Raw genomic sequence first — 20,819 nt, forward strand, 5'->3', positions numbered from 1 at the left:
AAATGAATGAATGAATGAATGAATGAATGAAAGATTGAGTCTAGAGGATGAGCTTACAATCCAGACTCCCAGCCTTCTGCTTATTCCACTAGGCCTCGCTGATTCCATTACTCAAATCCTCTTTCTATTGCAGATATTAGTCAAGGTAGAATTGGCAAGTGTTAAGGTTTAAAAAAAAGTAAAGGGGGAAGCAATAAAGACTAATCAGATATTTTTTAAATCATAAAAGTTTGAGCTGCATAGATGGAGGTGCTCTGAGACCTCTATGAAATGGCAAGATTTCTTTTTGCCACTGGACAGATGGGGCTTTACCCTGGGTGAGTTGCCCTAGGCCCCACCAGTAGCCTAGGGACCCTTCTGTCCTGTCCTTCTTCCTTCTTTCCCCGTCAGTGGTGGATCTGGGTCAAAAACACCAAAAATAAGATCATATTAGAGATGGAACCATAGAGAACCAATGTTTTCAGTCTTTTGGTAAAATAAAAGTTGGAAGAAGCTCCAATTAGCAATGGTACAGAACTCCAGATTAATAAAAGCCCTTTTAATTGCATTCCAGTATTAACACACTTTGGTTGGAGGGTTGTCTAATAGTTCCCAGAGGAGATGGTTTACCTGCGATTACCTGCTGGAGAAAGGAATGCAGTGCAGCATATAAATAAACCTCAAGGTCTCCCGGAGCTGATAAATGTAGAAACAAAGGGGCTTAAAGTCACTGAATTGCACTTCTCAGGCCAAAAGCAAACAGGAGTAGTGTTTGTCATGGTAGTAAATGAAGTAAGAGATGGCGGAGTCACAGTAGACTGTAAGCTCTTTGAGGGCAGAGAATGTCTGCTGTGTTTTTTTGTACTCTCCCACGCATTTAGTACGATGCTCTGCATAGCATTTTTTAAAGGTATTTGTTAAGCACCTACTATGAACCAGGCACTGTACTAAGTGCTGGGGTACATACAAGTTAATGAGGTTGGACACAGTCCCTGTCCTACATGGGGCTCACAGTCTTAATCCCCATTTTACAGATGAGGGAACAAAGAAGTGAAGTGATTTGCCCAGTCACACAGCAGACAAGTGGCAGAGCTGGGGTAAGAACCCAGGTCCTTCTGACTCCCAAGGCTGGGTTCTTTCCACTTGGTCACGCTGCCTGTCAACTTCTTATCAAGCTGCTGCTATTTTATAAGAAACATTTGAGCAGCAGCGTGAAGTTTGGGACCGGAGTAGGGAGAGGCTGAAAGAGGGGAGGTCACTCAAGAGGACGATACTAGGCAAGTACCTTTACCTGAGTGTTTGGATGGAGAGGAAGAGGTGGATTTTTGAGAACGATGAGTAGAAAAAAGCAACAGGATTTCAAGCTAGAATGACTATGAAATTGAAAGAGAAAAAGGAGTCAAGGATAATATCAAGGTTGTAGGCTTCCCCCGCTCCTTACTGCCTAAGGATTCAGGGAAGGGGAAGCTTCAAAGATAGCAGCCTTGCCCGCAGCACAGAAATGCATACTCTGCCACTGGTGCTAGCATATTGAGCAGATAAGATAACACTAACCTTTGGACTCATATTTAAATCCTGTACACCAGTCTATGGCAGTCACCTCCAGGTGCTGGAACACTTTCTTTTTTGTGAATGTGTGTAGCATTTGTTAAGCACTTACTATGTGCCAGGCACTGTACTAAGTGCTGGGGTAGATATAAGCTAATCAGCTTGAACACAGTCCATGTCCCAAATGGGGCTCATAGTATTAACCCCCACTTTACAGATGAGGGATCTGAGGCCCAGAAAAAAGATCTGCCCAAGGTCACACAGCCGACAAGTGGTAGAGCCAGGATTAGAACCCAGGTCTTTCAGACTCCCGGCCTGTGCTCTGTCCTCTAGGCCATGCTGCTTCTCTAGAATGTTGGTATTTGTTAAGCGCTTACTATGTGCAGAGCACTGTTCTAAGCGCTGGGGTAGATACAGGGTAATTAGGTTGTCCCACATGAGACTCACAGTCTTCATCCCCATTTTACAGATGAGGGAACTGAGGCCCAGAGAAGTGAAGTGACTTGCTTACAGTCACACAGCTGACAAGTGGCAGACCTGGGATTTGAATCCATGATCTCTGACTCCCAAACCCATGCTCTTTCCACTAAACCACGCTGCTTCTCTGTACTGGGCATGGGTATCGGAACACAGGTCCATTAAAGGCAATGGGGGAAAAAGAAGGCAACATGTGTCTCTTTTAAACCAGATGTCAGACTAGGAAATGGAATCTGCTCCACTGGTATAAGATTAATTTTACACTGATACTGGGAATTTTATGACATGGAGATTCCAAATGGGAAATCCTGAACACCACTGTCCCCACCCAGCCCATTCCAGAGGTGGAATAAGGCTCTTTGCCTAAATTTCTCCAATAATTGTTTCTGCCAAGACTGAATGTTATGCAAATCACTGCCAGAGCAATTGAACACAGCCCCTCCAAACAAAATGTTGGAGTAAGGAGGATTCCTCTGATAGCTTTAGTATTTAGTAGAAGTTCTAGCATGGCCTTTTCAACACATGTCTTTATGTTTGTAATATAATAACCTGCAGGCTATTAAAAATGTAACAGTAGTCAAGCTCCTTCTATTCGCTCACATTCCGAGCACTGTTAATTTTTCACATCTGTCATTTAAAGCGGTTATGGTCCAAATGAGCACTGGGTGCAAAGGTATATATTACACACAAATAAACTATACAGCAATTTCTTATGACGCTTAACTGCACTCCCGAGGAAAGGGGACCAAGTTACACATGAGAGTTTCCTTTTCTCAGTAAGGAAGATAAGTGGTGCTGTCATGCTCTCTGCTCACTATAGTTTGGCGTGGGAAGGAAGAAAACGAGCTTATTTCTTTTGTACAACTGAGATCCTGCTTGATGGACACTTTTTTTGCCTGTTGTCTAACCCTGTGGGACATTTCCATTTCAAGGTCAACTCTTTAGGGGGCAGGAGTGGAAATGGGTCTTCAGAGAAAAATGTGCATTTCAGAAGCAAGGGCACTGGGAGAGGTAAAGAGAAGAAGCGTTAACAAATACCAACATTATTATTATTATTATAACCAACTTTTTTTTTTCGTTCCTGTTGAGTACCCAGGTACACATTCATTCATTCATTCATTCATTCATTCATTCAATCTTATTTATTGAGCACTTACTGTGCGTAAAGCACTGTCCACTGCCAGGAGTTCACTCAGGGGTGGATTAATAAGCGTGTTGGTGGCCTGGGGTAAATTTTTCTTTCGGAAGAATCTCAGGCCAGGATTGGAAAAATCCCGGTTAGAGACCTGGCCACAGGACTTTGAGAAACAGTTGTTCTTTTTCTTCTTCTGTGTGCTCTCCTACCTGGCTCTGCTGGCTTCTTGGCTTGCAGCCAGCTAGAGGGGTACAGTGGAAATGGAGGATTTTCCTTGAGCTTCCTGTCTGTGGGAGCCTGTCAGTATTTTCCTGTCTGTGGGAGCCCAAGAGATGTGGGACCTGCAGCCATCATTGTACTGGAGCAGGGTTAATCTGGCCCTGGGAAAACTCCAGTATTGGCACCATGAAGGGAAGGAGGAAGGAAGGAATGGTTGAGAGAAAAATATTTTATTTTCCATTAAGTAATATTTCCATTTGATAAGGTTGATATTGTATGGTACCTGTGTTTGTAATGCCAGTTTTATGACCTGGTCTGTGCCAATGTAGTTCCTAGAGATTATTTAAATCAAAGACACTAGGGAAGTGGAAATCTAGATATGTGGCTCAAATATTCTGTTAAGAACCCTTGAGGGGTTTGAGGGGCTTGGTTTGAGAGGTAGGCAAAATGGCCCGTTGCCTGAGGTCATCAATTTAAATGATCTATCTGTGATGTATGGCAGTCACCCATTCTGCTCCTGTTGGCTTTTGTTTCTGAAGATAGCTGTGTCCATAACTAGGTTTTATTTTCCTGTTGGAGGATGACACCCTGTCACCACTGAAGCAGGGCCCTGTCCTTTTTGCTGAAGGGTCCAAAAGCTGGCGGTGGCCATTGTGCATTTCCACCAGCCCCTGTAGCCCTCACTCACTGGTCAGCTCCAGCTCATCTAGGGAGCTTTTGTGGGACCTCATGAGTGTGAGCACAAATGCGCATACCCACATGCTTCCACTCTCGACTCCACCTCCCTGATTTGTGAGTGGAACCGTTTTGGCAAGGGACCGGGATGGCTGTGGTGTGTACGGCTGGGTTAGTCCCGAGCTGAGCAGCTACAGATTCAGTCTTCTAAAGGGAATGCGGCTTTCCCCACCTGGTCTAGAGCAGAGGCGTGGGGAGCTACAAATAGCATGACATGAGGTGTCATATGGCCTCATGGGGGGGGCACAAATGTTTTGGAGATCCTTCAGTGGTCCTGCCTCCGTTTCTACGCTGGGCTGCTGAGCAAGAAGAGGGAGAAGAAGGGGCAGGGAAGATAGGTCGGTCCCTTGGTCAGGTGCCCGGGATCCCCCCCATGTCAGGGCGCTATTTGTATTCCATGAATATGGGAAGGAGCTGTGGCAATTCACTCCTAAGTAAGCATCCCCCACCCCATAGCCCTACTGCTAATATCCCTGAAATTTAAAACCCCAAGGCAATGGCTCCAATCTCTGAGACAAGGGAGGGCTTGAGAAATGGGTGGGCCCATATTCGGGCACGAAGCTGAAGCTCTTCCTGAAGCAGATTAGTTGATACAGTCACAATCTTGCCATCCCTTCCATCTTGTTAAGTCTGTGGACGCCCATCCTTGTGGTAGGCAAGAATCTACTTGGTTCACCAATTTAAGTTAGATCTTTTCTCTCCCTATTCCTTGATGGGAATGCTTGGGAGATGGGAGTGTGATGAAGAGTTCTCATGAGAGATGGAAAAAGACATACCCACACTCACATCCACACACACAAGCTTCAGCCACATGATTCCCGTGCCACACCGCAATTTTGAGGGAGGAAATACAAGATAATTTTTTTAAATTCTCGTGAATTCTGTCACAACATCCAGCTTTGTGTTGTCAATATAAATTTTGGGTTAGGTGTACTGCTTTGGTGGTGCAAGGAGGTAAGAATAATAATAATGTTGGTATTTGTTAAGCGCTTACTATGTACAGAGCACTGTTCTAAGCGCTGGGGTAGGTTCAGGGTAATCAGGTTGTCCCACGTGAGGCTCATAGTCTTAATCCCTATTTTACAGGTGAGGGAACTGAGGCATAGAGAAGTTAAGTGACTTGCCCACAGTCACACAGCTGACAAGTGGCAGAGCAGGGATTCAAATCCATGACCTCTGGCTCCAAAGCCCGGGCTTTTTCCACTGAGCCACGCTGAGATGTATTATGTAGGTTTTCTGTAGACTTACTATCAGCCCTGAATATGAGACTAATTTGGCAAAGTAGTTTACCACCTTTTACTCATTTTCTTGGATATATACCTCTAGGGCACAGTCATCTATATTCAGCAATTTCTGAATGACTTTCTCCAGGACAGTCACTTAACTTCTCCGGGCTTCAGTTATCTTATCTGAGCCTCAGTTACCTCATCATAAAGACTGTGAGCCCATGTGGGACAGGGACTGTTCCCGTAGCTGCTATCTACCCCAGTGCTTAGAACACTGCTTGGCACATAGTAAGCACTTACGTATTATTATTATTATTATTATGTGTGTACTTTTAGAATTCAGAAGAATCAGATTTCCTTTGCCTGTCTGATCCCGACCAGAGTCTTTGGCTTTAAGTAGGTGCAATAGCTTTTCTCATTTCTCTTGCAGGACTTACCGGGTGAAGATGATAAAATAATGTTTTTCCTGTGCTTAGTATTTTGTAAGATAATGCTACAAGAGCCAGATTCTTGGTGTAGCACGAGACTCTGGCCCTTGTAACGGTATTTAAAAACAAAAGAACCTCAGTCCAACATTACAAATACATTGGTTAAGTTTGCATTGCAGTATTCGCTCCATATTATCAGGCTGCCTACCCCAGTGGAGCACAATGCAGTCTTGAAGCTGAGTAGGCCCCGCTTGCTGTCATGGCTTGGTCATTAGCTCTGCTCTGCACAGTTCCTGGCCACCCTCACAGTTCCCCTTATATAATGTTGTTGCTTAACTTTGGGATCTTCCGCCCGTAAGTATGAAAAGCAGCCAAATTGTTTCCTCAAGTTGATCTTGCTTTTTGTACTGCACTAAAATGAAAGACACGTATAGAATCGAAAATATCGCAGTTGAATGTGGAGGTTTTTCTTGTCTCTGAATCTCTCTGATTCTGTCTCACTACTAGTCTGTCCTTTGCTCATTTGGCTTTGCAAGTCTGAGTAAAATGAATCAGAGAAATGAGCAAATGTATAGTAACAGAACTTACAGTTCATTGTCTTTATATGAGTGTTATCATAATTTCCCCCAGTACTTTGCAAAACCACAAACCGCAGAATAATTACCAAGTTGGGGTCTGCTCAGAAACTTCAAAGCAATTAGGTTTTATACAAAGTGCCTTGTGTTTTTGAATGTTTTTTAGTGGCATTAGATGAGAGAACAACTTTTCCACCTGGAAATGGTTCAAACTTTCAGTCATTCATCATCCATTTCCAGCATCGCTTCAGCCTCATAGCTCTTCTCAGACCCCAATAGGCAGAGATGATGCCCATTTGCACTGGGTGCAAAAAACAAAAATAATTGAATTTCATCAAAATTGTTTAGATTGGGTCATCTGGTTTGGATTCATGTGATTTGGAACCCAAGATATTCTGCACAAAATCAGATCTTAAAGTTTAAAAGTTTATGAGCAAGAAATCTCAGAAAACAAATGGATGGAATGTCAAATCATATGCTGGATCACGTGTGGGACAGCTCCAGTTTCTAGCATTGCTGTGGTACTTGCTTTACTAATTTCCACTTCAAGAACCGCCGTAACTTTGGGGATAGGAGTTTGAAGCAGAACTGTTTGAAAAGATTAACTTTAGAAAAGCCTGATCCCTGGAACCCAGCAAAGAAAGTGCCCTGTTGTCTCTTTCTCACTTAAGTCTGATTGCAGAAGAGCTGAGGCAATATAATTCATGCTGGTATCGAGTTATTGTGGCATCTGCACCGACTTAGTTACACTTGAAGATCTTTCACACTTATAACGAAATTGAGCTTGGGATCTGGCCAAGGCAGCGTCAATCAGGGAGACACAAGGCAGGCTGTGAACCATTAAGAAATCCGTCACCTAGAACATGTCAGCGTCAGAGAGGAGGTGGCATATTGAAGGGACACTGTGGAGTAGGCCACTATGTGTGGGAAAGGGGCTTTCAAAATGAGAGAAGTGTCCGTGAGAATCAGTGGCACCTAGAAAGGGAATCTTACCAAGCTGCTGGTGGGACTCCCTGATGGAGAAATCTCACGTGAAGCAACCAGCAAAAACATCATGAATTGACCAAAGTTATTGCCTGTTTTGAGCTTAACATCTCATTTTGATCCTTGTTACTTGAAAAACACAAGGGGTAGGCCATAAACTTTGAAGACAGGACTGGGTAGTTCACAGTGAATGGAGGAATGCTGAAGACTAGGTAGCGTCTCTGCTAAAGGAGGCCTTCCTGGGGTGTGGTAGGCTCAGCTTTCATTTTCTCGGCCTGATTGCCACATTCTCTGAGTTTTGCCACGGGTCTGTTATTCTTGAGCAATGTCACGTTGCCATCTCTTCTTTCCTTACATAGGAGAGGTAGGCCTGAAGGATAAATGCTGAACTTGCTGCTGCCATTAAAGGGAAAGGTTCTAATAGCAGCTGATTTTTACCCGTTGAGAAGAAAGATTCGCCAAAGCTGGCAAGTGTAGGCACTCCTTTTGGTTCACTTGAGTCCAGACCAGTAGCCAAGCAAGCCACCGTGATATCTTCCGAACAGTCAGTTGCACCGGACTAGACAACAGGAGGGTAATGAGCAGGTAAACCCGCTCTCTTTGAGACTGCAAGCCTCAAGAGGGGCAGGGACTGTATTTAATTCAATCAGTTAATCAATCAATGGAATTTACGGAGTGCTTAGATTTGAAGGACACTGTACTAAATGCTTGGGAGAGTACAATACAAGAGAGTTAACAAACATGTTCTTTGCCTGCTACGAGCTTACAATCTAGAGAGGAGCTGTCCATCTGGGTATTTTCTCCCAGCACTTAGTAGAGTGCTCTGCACACAGCAACCATTAATAAATATTATTACTAGTAGTTCTTTTGTTCTTTCTTTTTTTTTAACCTGTATGTCCCTTCACTGGCTTAGCCCAAGAAAAAGGAGGCTTCCGGGGAAAGCATACGCCTCCTGATTGATGTGGAGTAGAGGGTGAAATTGCATGTGTGCTGAACCACACACAGACTTCTTTTTTAAGGTATTTGTTAAGCACTTACTATGTGCCAGGCACTGTATTTCGTGCTGAGGTAGATAAAAGTTAATCAGGCTGGACACAGTCCATGTCCCACAGGGGGTCCACAGTCTTAATCCCCATTTTACAGATGAGAGAGTTGACCCTTTATGCCTTAAATTCATCTGTAACAAGGTATTCCAGACCTGAACCCCTTTTGATAATAATAATAGTGGTATTTCTGAAGTGCTTACTATGTGCCAGGCACAGTAGTAAGTGCTGGGATGGATACAAGTTAATCACCAACATAGAGTACATTGGAACCCCTGCTCTGAGACCCTAAACTTGTTGTGGGTAGGGAATGTAGCTATTTATTGTTGTATTTTCCCAAATGTGTAGTACAGCGCTCTGCTCACAGTAAGTGCCCAATAAATATGATTGAATGAATGAAGTGAGAGTCTCACTCAACAGTAGTGTACTAGCGGGAGCCAGGCAGGGAAAAGCAGGAAAAAGACCATCCCCGTTTTTATATGTCTTTCTTCTGGCTCCACCCAGAAAAGAAGGCTTCTGGGGAATCATGGCTTCCTGGTAGGTATGCTGCAGAGTATGGGCTTTTAACATTTTTCCACCCTGCTCCTTGACTTTCCACAAATATTATCCCTTCCATTTTTTTTAACGGAATTTATTATGCGCTAATTTTGCATCACTGTTCTAAGCAGTAGATACAAGTCAATTAAGTCAGACACAGTCCCTGTCCCACAATGGAGCTCACAGTCTAAGTAGTAGGGAAAATGGGTATCCCCACATTACAGTTGAGAAAACTGAGGCACAGATAAATTAGGTGACTAGCCTAACATCACCGAAAAAGCAGTTGGCAGAGCCAGGATTAGAACCAGCTCCTTCTGACTCCCAGGCTCATGTTCTCTCCACTAGGCCATGCTGCTTCCCCCTCTCCCCAGCCCTGTTAAGTACTTACTAATGTGCCACGCACTGTCCAGAGCCCTAGGGTAGATAGGAGATAATCATATTGAGCACAGTCCATGCCCCACTCGGCACCAACCCCAGCGGGGCAAGGCTCACCCTGACCCCGGACTTGCTCTGCTTGTGAGGAGCCTTGCTAAGTGCCAAGGGGCTGCTCCCATTCTGAGGTTCAGCGCCCTTCCCTCATGCCTCGCCTCTGTGTCTCCCCCCATCTGTGTCAGCCCACCGAGGAGCGAGGTGGGCGATTCCATTTGGTTGCTCCTAGGAAAGGGTCCTGTTGTGGGGTGACCAGAAGTCATCACTTAGAAAACATGGCATCTCTTGAATCGCATGGGCCGGTCAAGGGTGGAGTCGGTATCCCAACACCAGGGGAGACCAGGGAGGCCGATGAAGGATAGAGTGTGGAGATGGGATGGAGCTGCATCTGGTTTCAGAGAGATCATTTCTCTTCGGAGTGATAGTTATCGCGGGAGTGGTGTCTCCCATCAGATAATTGCTGGGATCAGCTCTTTGGAACCAGCTCCGGGGTAAAAGTCCACTGATGTTTTGCTGCTCTCTAAAGCATCAACCCTTGCCTGTATAGGCCCCGCTCTGACGTTCCTGCTCTTTTCTAGCTGTATTCTCTGTAGCTGGGCATGGGACAATTGTGTAGTTTTTTGGTTTCTTTTTTTTAATCGCTCTCTTTGTCATTGGTTTTGTTGGGTTTTATTTCCCCAGGTTTTTTCAAGCAAGTGGAAAAGAATCCCTACAAGAAAAAAACTTTACTAAGTTATTATCGCTTTCCAAATGGGTGAGGGCACAGTGGAGACAGCAGCAGCAGTAGGGGCTGGGTCCATCTCTACCAATTCTGTTGTAGTGTACTTTCCCAATCACTTAAGACAGTGCTTTGTGCATAGTAAGCGCCCAATAAATGGCACTGATTGATTGGATTGATAGTAGTAGTAGTAGTTATGGTGTTTATTGAGCAGCCACCTGGTGCAACGCAGTGAACAAAGTATTTGACAAAGTACACGAGAAGCCTGAGATATACGCCCTGCCCACAGAGAGTTTGCACTCTACTGGGGAAAGACAGACACCAAGATATTAACAAATAAGTTCATCAGAATAATCTGTCCGCCATGACACACTGCCCCTGTTCTCCTTACCAGCCATCTCAGAGTGAGTGTATTCCTGGGCCCAGGGGGACCAGGTGAGAGAGTCCGGATGGCCCAGTGCAAACCATCACCACTATTAAAAAATACAACTCCAGCGCACATCCTGCTAGCAGTAGAATACACCTTTCCTGTCTTCACCTTTAGTGTCTGGTGATGCTCACCTGAATGGCAAGGGACCATAAAAGGTGCCCTACTGCATTTTCATGGACAAAATATGCAAGAAAGACACTCACATACTTGCAATTCTGTCTTCAAACCCAAGAAAATCTCTAGTTATTGACATGCCTTCAGAAAATTCAGTTTGAACTCCTAGATAAAAGAACACTCTTAAAACCTCATTTATGGCATGAGTATTGACCAACTTTTCTCATGATATGTCTGGTGGTAACTAGAGCAATCTTTGTACCCTCTCATTATTATCATCATCAAGGATATTTATTGAGTGCTTACAGTGAGCTGAGCTCTGTACTGTATGCTTTTGAGAGTACAGTACAACAAAGTCGGTAGATACATCCCCTGCCCACAACAAGCTCTCTGTCCTTTAACAATAATAATAATAATGGTATTTGTTAAGCACTTACTATGTGAAAGGCACTGTACTAATTGCTGGGGTGGACACAGTCCCTGTCCCATGTGGGGCTCACAGTCCCAATCCCCATTTTTACAGATGAGGTAACTGAGGCACAGAGAAGTAAAATGACTTTCCCAAAGTCACACAGCAGACAAGTGGCAGAGCTGGGATTAGAACCTATGACCTTTTGACTCCCAGGCCCATGCTCTATCCACTACACAATGCTGCTTACCTTCGAAGAAAATAGCCTCTAAAAAGCCCAGCCCTACGTGGGAAGGCTAGGGGTTCTTGAACATCAAGAATGAGCTGCGGAGTTGCTTTAAGATGGTATGAGGTCGATTAGACAAGATTGAAAGTGTTCAATTTTAGATTCCCCATCTTTTCGTAAATGTCTATGAAATACAAATTCCTGACAGAAGAATTCCCTCAGTACTGGCATGATTCAGGCCTCGAAGTGCTGTTTCCCCATTTTTTATTTTTGGATATTTGCTAAGCATTTAGTACACGTCAGGCACTGTTCTAAGTCCTGGGGTAGAAACAAGCTGATCAGATTGGACACGGTCCGTGTCCCACGTGGGGCTCACAGTCTCAATACCTCTTTTACAGATGAAGCAACTGAGGCGCAGAGAAGTTAAGTGACTTGCCCTATGTCACACAGTGTACAAGTGGAGGAGCTGGTATTAGAGCCCACATCCTTCTGACTTTCAGGCCTGCGCTGTATCTACTAGGCCACACTGCTTCTCAATGCCCAGTGCAAGGCAGAAAACCCAAATAAATATATCTGGATTGCCCTGTGTTTTGGGGGGCAGTGGATGCAACCTGAAATAGTATGAAGGAGGGAGAAGAACGAGGTGAAGGTATATCAGGAGAGAAATAAGAAATGGATCCCTGGGAGGGATGGCACACATGATATCAAGAGAATGATGATGATGATATTTGTTAAGCACTTAAAATGTGCCAGGCACTGTACTGAGTCCTGGGGTGGATACAAGCAAAATTGGGTTGGACACTGTCTCTGTCCCACATGGATCTCTCAGTCTTCATCCCCAATTTTCAGATGAGGTAGCTGAGGCACAGAGAGGTGAAGTGACTTGCTCAGGGTCACACAGAGGACAAGTGGCGGAGCTAGGATTAGAACTCTGGTCTTTCTGACTCCCAAGCCCCCGGGCTCTGTCCTCTAGACCACTCCGCTCCTCCTCTCTCAGAATACTCAGCTTGGTCTGAGTATTTTCCAATTCTTTTACTGTGTAAGTGGTAGGGTCTCCCATTTGGTGGTTTGTGGTTTAGGATTACTTTTTCCTAGGTTGTCAGCTTTCTTCCTTGAAGTTTCCATTGGCAAGTCCCTCTAACAGGGTGTGAGTTATAGTGAAAGTGGTCTCTTTGGTCTACAGTTGGCCTCCTTTGCTTTCCTCACAGCTGACTGGCTTGCATTTTGATTTAAGGTTCGTTTCCTCTCTGTTTCCCGAAGTGGAGCTTATGTGACTTGCATGCCAATTAAAGAAGAGAAAGGTGAACTCTTGGGGGTGTCCACAGACAGTAGGATTGAAAGATGAAAGGAGACAAACCGCCATAAAATCTTGATTCGCTTGCTAAGAGAGGCAGAGGTACGATGTTAAAAGTTTAGGGCAGGAAAGTTGGAATAATTTCATTGGGTTGGCTCAGGCCTCAAATTTCTCAACAGAGTTGATAGTATAATGTAAATACTGATATCGGAATGACAGCATATTGACCTCATTCAGAGGTCAGGAGGACTTGGCTACTCTGACTGAGGCTTGGCAGTCAGAGAGACAGGAAATGTGGGAGAGAGCATTTTTTGTCAGGCTTTTTGCCTTCTAAATCTTGAGACCATTTTCAAATAAGTAGGAATTCAGAGGCAAGTAAGGTTTCCTCTTCACTCGATCTGGCCTGTACTCTTCTCCTCTTGTCATCCAACTAGAGTTCTCAGAAGTGTGGGCTAGTGGGAAAAGCATGGTCTTTGGAGTCAGAGGACCTGGGTTCTAATTCTGGCTTCGCCACTTGTCTGCTGTGTGACCTTGGGCAAATCATTTCACTTCTCTGGGCTTCAGTGTCCTCATCTGTAAAAGTGGACCCCATATGGGACATGGATTGTGTCCAACCTGATTAGCTCGTACATATCCCAGCGCTTAGGATAGTAAGCGCATAACAAATACCATTTAAAAAAAATGAATTAGCCAGATAGCTTTCTGTTGTCCCAGGCTAATGGGACAACACTGGAGAAGACAGAAGGGTACCCTGACTGCACTTTCTAGGTGCAATTATCCTGGCTTTTGTGTGAAGAAACCATTCAGTTTAGCTTTTTGATATTTAGTTTGGCTTGTCATGTTAGAAAAAAGAAAAAAAACCCATGAAGAGAAGAACAGCCAGGTTTAGAAGCTGCGTGGAATTCACAGGTTTCATATTGAATTGGAACCATTGCCTAATAGCAGCAACAGTAGTGCTTTGTATCTTAGTCAGGCTTTTCATCCATGCTGCTGAAAGCACTATCCAGCCCGAGGTGTTTGTGTTAGTTTCCCACCTGGAAAAATGCAAGTTCCTCCTGTTAAGAGAAAGAAATCCCTGAAAAGTCTTACGAAGGAGCCTCTAAAGGCAGCTTCCCCATGACATTTCTCTCCCACACCGTCACACTGTTCCTGTAGGAGAAATGGAGAGGGATTAAATTTCCCTTAAATAGTTTTTTTTTAAAAATCAAGCACCAAAATGCTTAAAGCTGAAGTTTATCGAAGGATTTTGATTGAATCTAGGGCACTTGAAAAATGGAGTCAGTATGTTTGACAGGCCATCAATACCTGTCTGGTGATGTTCCCGTCTCTAATGTACTTTTAATAGGGTCTCCAATCTCCGGGGACTAAATTCTTTCCTTGCCACAAGTGAGGCACTTTGATAGGTCCTGGGCCACTAGAGGGGCACTTAGGCAAAAGACTTCAGCGAACTCCTGAGCACCCAGGGAGATGTTAAGAAGCAGAGTGGCCTAGTGGATAAAGCACGGGCCTAGGAGTCAGAGGACCTGGGTTCTAATCCCAGCTCTGCCACTTGTCTGCTGCGTGACCTTAAGCAAGTCACTTCTCGGTACCTCAGATACCTCATCAGCAAAATGGGGATTAAGACTGTGTGCTCCCCCAGACACAGACTGTATCCAACCTACTTACTTTGTACCTACCCCTTAGTATGGTGCCTGATGCATAATAACTACTTAACCAACACCATAAGAAGCAACAAGAAAAATCAAGAGAAATCCACCTGAGGGATTTCAAATCTTTTATCAGAGCCCAAGTGAAACAGGTTTAAGGGAGTCCCCGTTGCCACTGATATTTCCCAGAAGTGGTAGGAGCTTTGAGGAAATCATAACAGAACCCAGAAATGGGCCTGATAATAAGCAGGATAGATGTCTTAGCTGAGAACCAATCCTATGCTGTAGAGCCTTCCTGCTAGAGATGCTTTATAATGATGAAGTCACTGAGGGTCCAGAGAGTGCCCAGAAAACAATGCCAAGGGTTTACACCCAAGGGATCCTGATGCAGAAAATCCAAGTGAATAGAGTCAATGGGTCCTTTTGGTGTTGGCCATTATCTCTCTGTGCACTCTCCTCCCCACATTCTCCCATATCTTTGATAGAAAACAAGTCCCTTTTCCATTTGGGGAATGGCTGAAGTTTGAGGCAATCCTTGGCCCCAGTCATCTACTTAGGAACCAGAAATCAAGTTCTGGCAGGCTCTTCACGTTCCATCGTGTGGCCCACGACTGATAATCTTGAAACAACGTTCCCTCCAAGCCCCGTAGAGCACCATGTGAACCCTCCGGTTGGGCTCAGGAAGGGAAACTCGAAATTCCACTGATGCATATCAGAGCCTGATCACATTGTTGCATTTCACAGCGCACCCTAAAACCTGGAGTGATCCCAGTTGCCAGACAAATGAAATCAGAACCCGGGTGCTTCACGCTCTCAGGAGTGTAGCGGCTCTCAGGAGTGTAGCGGATGTTGTTAGTACCATTTGGCCTGAGCTGATGGGACCCAGTGGTCAGTCAAGGAAAGAGAATTCACTTTTCCAGGGCATGAGTGTCTGTCTTGGTGTTTGGTGCCTGGGAACCGCTGAAATTAATTCAACTCCTAGCAGTGAACCGTCTCCCAAAGGGTATTTATCTTCCCTCAGTGCACCATAGGCTCCTAAGGCATGCTGTCAGCCCCATCAGTACTATTGTTGTACCGATGGGTAAAAGGACTGCGAAGTTCTAAAATGTGTCTTGAATCTACTCTGTGGGTAAAAATACTCAACTTTTGGAAAAAGAATGTGCTTTATCCAAATGCAGAAACAAAATTGTGTTAAAAAACTTGTAGCCACCTTAGTGGCTCGGGTCTCAGGCACAGACAAAACCATACATGTGCTCCTTAGCTGTGCTCAGTGAAAATAATAATACCGATCGATCAGTGGTAGTTATTGAGTGCTTACTGTCTGCAGAGCACTGTACCAGGTCCTGGGGAGAGTATGATACAACAGAGGTAGTAAACACATTCCCTACCCACAACGAGCTTACAGTTTAGAGGGAGAATGTGAACGGAGCGTGGGACAATTCAACGTGGGAATACCCCTGTTTTCAGAGAATGCAAATGAGATGTGGTTAAGAGCTACCACACTGGATCCCTATCCTTGACTGAGTGCAATTTCACTGTAAGAAATAGAGAAAGGACTGAAGGAGTCATATTATGCACAAGAAGCAGCGTGGCCTAGTGGATAGACCATAGGCCCGGGAGTCAGTAGGACTTATTCATATTAATGTCTGTCTCCCCCTCCAAAATGTACACTCATTTTGGGCAGGGAACGTGTCTGCTGATTCTGTTGTATGTGCTCTGCACATAGTAAGCGCTCGATAAATACGATCAAATAATTGACCTGAGTTGTGATCCTAGTCCTGCCATTTGTCTGTTGTGCCATGTTGGGCAAGTCACTTTTCTTCTTGGCCTCAGTCACATCGTCTGTAGAATGGAGCCCAGGTGGGGCATGGGTTGTGTCTTGTCTGATTAGCTTGTATCTACCCCATCGCTTAGTACAGTACTGCCTGTCTCTACTTGTTTAGTTTTGTTGTCTGTCTCCCCTCTTCTAGACTGTGAACCTGTTGGTGGGTAGGGAATATCTCTATTTGTTGCTGAATTGTACTTTCCAAGCATTTAGTACAGTGCTCTGCACACAGTAAGCGCTCAATAAATACAGCTGAATGAATGAATGAATACAGTCCTTGTCACATTGTAAGCGCTTAACAAATACCATAAAAAAGAGGGAGGGAGTCTGAGGAAGAGGAGGAGGAAAACGTAACAAGTAGGGGTAAACTGAGGAAGAAAAGAGATCATGATCAAGTAATTGGGTTGTGTTTGCCTGTCTGCGAGACTGGCTCCAAGGGAGGGAAGGAAGGGAGCTGCCATGAGTCCTGCCCCTGTGGATGGAGGGTTGTATGAGCAGAACAGAGAAGCAGCGTGGCAAAGTGCATAGAGCTCCTACTTGGGAGTCAAAAGGTCATGGGTTCTAATCCCAGCTACACCACTTGTCTGCTGTGTGAGCTTGGACAAATCACTTTACTTCTCTGTGCCTCAGTTACCTCATCTGTAAAATGGGGATTAAGACTGTGAACCCCATGTGGGACAGGGACTGTGTCCAACTCAATTTGCTTGTATCCATCCCAGCACTTAGTACAATGCCTGGCACAGAGTAAACACTTAACAAATACCATACTTAATTAGTTAATTAGATGAGGCTCCTATCCCACCCTTCTCTCCCTGGAGCCCAACACTCTCCTTCGTCCTTGCTGCCCTGAACCCTGCCCCCTCCTCCCCTGTGTGGCACCCACTAAGCAAGCGTGGGCAACCATAGATCTTAGGCAATCTTCTAGGACAGGATGGGGTGGGCCATCACCCATCCTTCTCTCCCTAATTTTCTAGAAGCTGCTATTGATCGGCAGGAGGAGGTGGGAAGGGATTGTGATTGGGTGCGATCATCTCTCCTCCTGCCTCCCCCTCATCGTTTTTTCCACTCACCTGGCTTGTAAATTAATGTGGGAAGGCACAGAGAGTGCGATAGAGTGGGCATGGTGGACAACAGCAGCCTTCTTTTCCACTGGTGTCACCAAGCAGCCGCATCCCTCTGTGGGAGGGCAAGACCCAGAGTTCATCGGTCCCTATCCAGATGGACACATATGGTCAATAGGATATTCGCTAACAGCGTTTTCACAGAACTGTATAGCAAAAGCACACTTTGTGAAAGAACTTAGTGTTCTTTTGGAAGTTAGAAATGAGGTTCAGTGTGATCTGCCATCTCAGTGCTCATAATCTCGGTGTAGTTGTTCAGGTCACTGTTGGAACACTCAATGCATACCTCAGGATACCCCTCCAGATTGATGATGCTAATCATATGCTAATGATTCTTTAGGAATGACCCTTGAACTGGCTCTGTATCCACCTAATGACAATAGACTATACCTTTCCATCTTGTCTTTAAGGTTGTCATATGAGATTTAACCCAAAAGTTTGTGCTCTAGAGGGCCAGCCATAGGAGTATTTTAGTGTTTCCTAGCATTAAACCTCTGAGATGCCTATTGATGTAACACGAGTATTTCAATAAGGTGTACTACTATCTTATATTGGTATAGTGCCTTTCTTTCCAGAGCACTTTCCCATGTATTATTTCCTATATCAAACCATGTTAATGAAAAGTTTTACAGTGTGATATTCAGCTAGGTATATATAGTTTTACAGGGGGAGACCCAGCGATCTTAACTATTTATTGATAAATTCATAATCTATTTTATTCATTTGTCATTGATTTTCTACAGACTACTTCGGTATAGTTTAAAACGAATGTCAAATGAATTCAACTTTTTGGAATAGCAGAAATAGGAAATATTTCAGAAAGAATAGAGAATGAAGGATGAGCAAAAAGGGTAATCAATCACAGTGCACACCTTCTTATTTCTGCTCTTCCAAAGAAGTTGAATGATGATACTTTTGTTTGCAGATATTTGTTTTCAATTCTATATACTTCATGTAAGCTTGTATTATACTTTAGTTCTCCTATTTCTAGACCTTCCGTTTCTTTGGCCAATTATATCCAGAATGATTTTGCTACTGGGCAATCTATAATTAAGTCCTCTTGCATCTCTTCATTGTCTCTGTGTACTGCTCTGGGGCATAATTCATCCTTTATCCCCTGAATTTTATGTTATTTTTAATGAGAAGCTTCTCAAGCCTTGCAAGCCACATACTGGCTAAGCAGTCAGAAAATAATTTGGATTTCTTTTTTTTGAAAGGATTCTTCCAGAAGCGGAGCTAGGTCCTTTAGAAACCGTGGCAAGTTTCTCCAGCTTGTGCCTGTGGTCCTCAGCTCTCTGGAGTCTCTAGCTGAGGGGGAGAGTGAGAGCTGCTGGTGGACTCCCACCTCCTATCTACTGCCTGTCTGGAGTGACCAACCAGTTGCCGAGCTCATGCTTCGGCTGCCTGATGATACCCAGAATTTCCTCTGGTAGTGTGCATCTCAGGCCTCTCAAGATGGACCGGTCTGAGCTGCAGTGCTTGAGTTGTTCCGGGCTCCTCCGGAATCCTTAAAGGCTACATCGGAACAAAACCAGTCAGCCAATCGTATTTATTGAGCACTTACAGCGAGCAGAGCACTGTGCTAAGTGCTTGGCAGAGTACAATATAACAGTAAACAGACACATTTCCTACCCACAGTGAGTTTACAGTCTAGAGGGGGAAAAAATCCCTGCTCATTGTGCCCTCATGTACCACCTCCACCTCCCACTGTACCTTCTGCTGCCCACTGAGTTCTCTTTGTGTTCATACTAAAATCTGTTCCCTTACGTGCTTCCTGCTCTTTATCACACAGCCTCTTTTCCCCCATCATTCAAGTTGTTCACTAAGTGGTCTTTCTCATCCATTAACCTGTCCACACTTTTACCATCCTTCTTTTAGAAGGAAGGGCCATGTCCAACCTAATTCAGCTGGGTCTCTCCCAGCGCTTAGAACAGTGTTTGACACGTAGTAAGCATTTAACAAATACCATAAAGAAAAAGTGCTCCTACTCACGCTACAGAGAAGCAGTCATCTCATCCCACTAGCTTTGTTCTTGAACAAATGTTGCCCAAGTGATACTTCAAAAGAATATTTCTCTCCCCCAAACCTGCTTGCTTCTGTAATATAGTCCCTTGGTAAGGGCAGAGCTGGGACTGAATTTCTGGCCTCAAGACTCTCAATTCTGGGTTTGTTCCTCCATAATTACTGGAATGGTCTTTGTTAGAGTTCTAAATGGAAATAATGATCCAACCTAGTGAGGGAAAACCAAGGAGAAAAAAAAAAGAGTAGGAGCTTGCCCAAGTATGACATGTAGTAATGGTAACAGAATTTCCTAAGCGCTTACCATGTGCGGATCACTCTACTGAGCATGGGGGGGAGAGAATACCCAGTGGGAATTAGACATGTTCCCTTGTCTCTCAGGGGGCTCAAAAACTAAGAGTATAGGTGGAGAGAAAGGACTGGAGGCAGACTCATCAGGAATGATGAAACATTAAAACAACCCAGATAAATAAACAAAATAAAAACAGAATAAGTTAGGTTGTTGCGGTTAGAGGAGCAGAATAGATTTCTCAGGACTCAGAGTTCAGGACATACACATAGCCTCAGAAACCACTACAGCAGCCACCAGTCCTGGGGGTTTGTGGCGGCCTCATTCTGGGGGTCTTTTCTGCTTTCCTGCCAAAGTGCTGTAGGATGGAACAGAGTCCCCTCAAGTAGCACAGAGAGGAGCCGACGCTGGTGAAAGACATTTCCTATCGTACTAACAGATCCAGCATCTTGGTATATAACTCAGTTTTTCAATTAGCATGTCCAAAACCATTTTTAGGGGCAGGGAGAAGAGGAGGAACACATACAACACATACTTTGACCTTTATCCAAAACTTTGGATAAGAGGATGGTAAAGTTTAACATTAAAATGATGTTTCTCTTTATCTGGGGATTTTATTTATGCATGCTCTTCAGCCCCTCCAACCAACAGATGATGAACAGCTGGCTTACTATCTGTCACTGTTGGAAACTATTTGCAATGTTATACTCTACTATTCATAAGATGGAGTTAACTTCTTTCCTATTTGGTTCAAAATGGAGCAAGGACAGTTTCTAATGTCAAATCCCCCACAGGAAAATTTTTTAGATAGGGTGAAAAAATTGGGCCTCTAAAAGTGCCCTTGCCCTCATCCCTGTTTGCCAGGTCCATTCATCCTAGCCGTTCCCACCTGTTAATGCAGGAAACACCACCAGGCCAGCAGCTATCTCTGGAATTAAATTTTTGGTCACTGAGTTGCACAGTCTGTAACCAGTAGGTATGGGCCCAGTGCTTAGGGAATCCATTCCTATGCAGTGTTTCCAAAGCCTGTATTTTCCTTGATTCCTCACTCTTTACATTTTTTTTAAATGGTACTTGTTAAGTGCTATTGGTTTTTCCTGCACAGCATTTCCTGGATCCACCCTTCCCTCCCCACCCTCTCTTTCAAGTGCTTAGCCTGCAGTCTGCAAGCCCCTTGTGGGCAGAGATCACTTATAACTACTCTTATGAATTGTACTCTCCCAAGTGCATAATACACAGTTGTCTGCAAATAATAAGCACTCAGTAAATACCATTGATTGAGTGATTGACTTCTTAAGATGCTCTGCACACAGGAGGTGCTCAGTAAATAATACAGATTGACTGGCATGTTGAGTTGGAGGTGCTGATTGGTCATCCAAGGAGGGATGTACAGGAGGCAAGAGGACATGCGGG

This window comes from Ornithorhynchus anatinus, chromosome 13 (assembly GCF_004115215.2).
Source record: "Ornithorhynchus anatinus isolate Pmale09 chromosome 13, mOrnAna1.pri.v4, whole genome shotgun sequence".
NCBI lineage: Eukaryota > Metazoa > Chordata > Mammalia > Monotremata > Ornithorhynchidae > Ornithorhynchus > Ornithorhynchus anatinus.